This window comes from Symsagittifera roscoffensis, chromosome 1 (genome assembly GCF_963678635.1).
Source record: "Symsagittifera roscoffensis chromosome 1, txSymRosc1.1, whole genome shotgun sequence".
Lineage (NCBI taxonomy): Eukaryota > Metazoa > Xenacoelomorpha > Acoela > Convolutidae > Symsagittifera > Symsagittifera roscoffensis.
Genome location: NC_087062.1, coordinates 43,923,327 through 43,928,253, shown reverse-complemented (window position 1 = coordinate 43,928,253; position 4,927 = coordinate 43,923,327).

The window sequence follows — 4,927 nt, the reverse complement described above, 5'->3', positions numbered from 1 at the left end:
TGCTGTATTGATCCATTCATTTTATTCCTAATTTTGCAACAAATGAAACAGTCAAAAAATGAAGAGCTAGCCCTAAACAGCAAGAAATACGACAGAATCAAGATTTTTACAAATGTTCTGCTCATCTGAACGTTAAGTTTTTGAGATGCTATTTTTGAATTCCTGAAAATAGTTCTCTCAAAGGTTTCGAAGTTAACGAACGATTACAATGTAAATCCAGCGCAGAAGCATGTGAACAAATGGACTACTGGCGGCATGTGGTACGATATTAACGACACAGAAACCGTTCCGATCGTTTCCAATAATTTCCAAATTCGAGATTATTTTGTACTGATAATTATTGGAGGAAAATGGGTCCTCAGAGAGGGTAAATGCCGAAATCTGGGACTATAACTTACTAACTTTTGAAAACGCGACCAGCTATCAAATGACCGGTTGAACAATTTTGAATTGGATCATTTTTGAGGTATAGCGGGTTGCTTTTCGGTTTATTCGTAAAAAAAAGGAGCCTCAGAGTTTCTTTTCAAAATGGCCTTGGAAACTGAGAAAATATTTATATCAACTTTGCGAATAACTATGAATAAATCGTTTTTGGAGAAAACTTTTTTGGATCATAGATTTTTTAAAACAATTTCATCTACTGAGGACGATGAAGTTTTTTCAGAATAGTATAATATGGCAAGTGCAAAATTTGAAATTAGATCAGACATGTGATTTGAGCTGTAAATTTTAGAAAAAAGTGAGAAAAAAGTTTCTTAAAATTTGACAATAATTGAAAATCGTCAGTCACTATATTTAAGAATTAGATCACCAGAAATTTTTTAACGAAGTATTTTCTAAAACAAAAGCTTTGAGATTATGAAATCTATTTGAAAGAAGTTTTAAAAATTTCAAATAATATGTAGAGCACAAATTAAATAGGAAAACTTTTTCAGAAATTTTGAAATGCTTAAGTTTTGAGAAGTAACGAATAATTTGAAAATTTCAGCAGCTCACAATAATAAGAAACCGATGCACATTATATGCATCGTTGTTCTAGATCTTAGTAGTAACTTCAAGAGAACTAGATCAAAAAAGGACTTTGATGATATTCCAATCATAACTTATTGACTTACTTATTTTTTTGGTTCTAAGTTTCTAAATTTTCTATATAGTTTTCTAACATTTAGGTTACTTGAAATAATTTTTTTTTATTATTTGGATGAAAAACGTGCCAAATAATAGCGCCCATTTTTTAATAAAAATAGGGTACCAAACAATTGAATTGTTAAATGAGCTATTTAAGATTTAATTGAACAAAAAAGACATCCAAGGTAGTTCACTCATTGTGGACGAAATTTACAATTGATCTGTACAGTGGAATTAGCAAACGAAAATTTCTGGAACTCGATTCGAAATTTCTATTTTCTTTAATATTCTTCTATGAATTGTTTTTTTACTTGAATTCAAGCACTATTTTTGTTTTACTCAAAATCATGAATTCGGATAACTCGATTCGAAATTTCTATTTTCTTTAATATGCTTCTATGAACTGTTTTTTTTTTTACTTGAATTCGAGCACTATTTTTGTTTTACTCAAAATCATGAATTCGGATGTTTTCTTTTTACTTTGTACGGATATATACGCAATAACTGTTAAATGCTTTATATGCGGAGAAAAAAACGTATGAAAAAGTAGAATGTTAACAGAAAGATGCCAACAATTGGTGTTGTGGCGTATTCGTGACTTTGTAGCCGGCAGTGATGGTGCTCATGAGCCATATGATTGCTCTCGCTAGATAAGATAAAGTAAGCGCTTGCAAGATAGCCTCATTATAGTGGTTTTATCTTGAATCAATGATCTCCAGTCCAAACTTAAGTAAGTAACGTTTGAGTTAAGCCTCCGGCATGATTGAATAAAAAGTAAGGAGCAAACAAGTATAATCCAATTCAGACGGAAATTTTTTCAGTTTTTATCTTGAAATCTTGGTGCTCACTTATAAAAACGATTCAAAAATTTCTTTGCTAGTCTTCATTTTTCTTCTCTAGACTCTCTACAAACTATATAAAAAACGGATGTAAAATTTTGCAAAAAAAAATAAATCTCGTGTTTTCAATTACAATTAAAATGGCTTGGAGCACAACATAAATCCGTACAGCAACAAAAACGCCAAATCATAAGCACACAATAAAAAAGCCGACAAACAGAATTAATCCCTTTTGAAAAATAAGGCCTGATTACAACCCAGGATCTTTGCTGTCTCACGAAACATTCACATGTTTCAACTGGTTTTGTTAATTAAATTGTTTACCTGAAAAATTTCTATATTACGATTAGACAAGTTTATAAACCTATTTAAAAAAAACCTGCCCGTCAAATTCATACGTTAAATTTATTCTCATTCAAAATATTTTATATTTGAAACGTTTTTCACCTGAATTAGCTTTGATTTTTTTCCAACTGAGCTAAACAAATTGATTATTTTCTTTTGATGCAACCTCTTAAACGCTCGTCGATTTAAGAAAAATTTCCCCTGGCTGCCGTGAAAGGTGTCTGTTGGGCCTCATTTTTGGCACCAATAGTTTTTCAAGGATTTGCAGCTCCAATTTCTGATTTTACAAAAAAAAGAATTGACTATAATTGATGACTGGTGCAAAACTTGAACAACACCACCTATTTTGTTCCTAACTTAAGTAGCTCACAACTAATACTTTTGAAAACAAGATTGTAAAATATCCTGAAGGTATCATCTAGTAGAATGCCGTCAAACTAGTCGTATGCTATCCCACCCCATCCCTACCCACAAACTTTTTAACGTATTTTTTATTCTTATTCTCCGGTCTTAACAAACATTGGTATGCGAACTAATTATGCCTTAACAAACATATTTAGACTTCAAAAGTGACCGTTTAAAACCTTTTGATACACCACGGCATTGATCTTAATGCGCGGCTGGGGAAAACTTATGTGAGGTGCTTAGTTTTACTTTAAAATCCGAAGATCTCAAAGTCTAAGTTTCGAGAAATCGCGGTTATAAACCAAAATTTGCCATGACATCGCAATTCAAGTAGTTTGTTTGTATTTTTAAATTTTCTATACAGCTGCCCAACGTGGATTTTCTCCCGAATCTATGCACAAAAGATAAATTTCTGGATAAATTTGATTTTTCATAATCTTGATTTTTTTGTTGCAGTAATTTTGTTTTAAAATGTCTTTGCTCTAGTTTCACGCACTTGTTTTGAATTGATTGAAAATGACTGTAAAGCTATTTTGTAATGCAATTTGAGGGATATGTAAAAAAATAGTCATAATTGTCTACCCTCCATCCAACTTACAGATAGAGCACAAACAAAAACAAATAGAACTAAATATAACCCAGACGGAAAATGAAGCTCTGCATCACTTGCGATACATTCCAAAGAAAGCATTGAAAAAATTGGACTGTAGTAAATGAGAGGAAAACCATGAAACAAAAAGTGAGAAAAATAAGCCCATCAAAAATTTCATAAGCTCATCTCGATTTGTCTCTGTGGTAGCATAGCTGCTACGCAGTCTACAATTAAAGAGCATACGCCTGTTGAGCCGATGAATTACTGCGAAAAATTTTTGTCTTAAAAAATTTTGAAACTCTAATATCCATCCCAGTCCTCAGACGCATTATGGGGATATAAAACCGATGTAAAAATGGTCAGAATCACTTATGCCGAACAAACAGTTTGAGGGGAAAATGAAAGTTTCAAAATGGAGTTAGTAAACTTAAAATCAGTATTTTAAAAATATCAATAAAGTACGGGTACTTAAATGCAACCATTCTTTAAAAATGAGTGGTCTTTGACAAGAATATTCAGTATCACTTCCAGCAGCCTGCGCAAACTTATAGCTAACTTATAACAAAATACTAATACTAACAATACTAATACTAATACTTACAATCATAATAAAAAGCAATGGCAACGTGGAGTTTCCTTTGCATCACTTTCGATAGCTCACAAATGTAGCATGACAATCTATCTGACAGACAATGAGAGCAAGGTGAAACCCACTAAAATAATTTACATTTAAAAAAATCGGGAAAAAACTATTTCTACCAAAACTTGCATATCGTTGTCTCAATTTGTTTTGATTGAATTTCATTTTAAGAATACATGCAAAATTAGGCCGATCACCCGCAAATAACTTGTTTTGTTGATCAAACGCAGGAAAAGGTTTCGTTCATCGAATGAGACGAAATGAACCCAGTAAACCTATATGTTATGAGCCGAAAACTTTTGAGCCGAAAGAAGACAACACAAAAAAACGGGTATTATGCTGAGTATGGTGTAACAAACGGAGTGAGAATGGGGTAATAAACAATTTGAGTAATTTACAATCAAGATAAAAAACAAATATCGAAGAGAACAGGAATAAAAAATCCAGATATGCTCAAAATATCACTATCGGGGGAAGAAAAAGCTGATTTGAATGTATATTCAGTAGTGCTGTTAAATAAGTTGGTTGCAAGAAAAAATACATCTTCCAAAATGTTAGCTCTTGCCTATAGAAAACGGGACACTGGATCACTAGCATGGGTAATAATTTCCAGCAGATTCATCGTTGAAGCAAAAACTTGCAAAAAAGGTTGAAACTTTTATATCAGTTTTGAGTTAGTTTTTTTTTTCAAAACAAAAATGCAAAATAAACAGCCTGAAATTATTGCAGCTCAGTAACTTCTGTTAATGGGACTTTACAAAAGGGATTTAGACCCAAAAAAGAGATGACGTTCTTGCTCAAAAACACAATTTTCGACTGGAGTCGAGTTTCAAACATAAGTCGTCTCAAGCATAGCTGTTACCTCTAGCTCAGGCGCCAGAATGAAAGGTTGAACTTGCAATTATTACCAAACCAGTTGAAAAACTTCTACAAATGTCACGCCGGAACACCATTGCTTATCGCAAAATTGATGAGAGT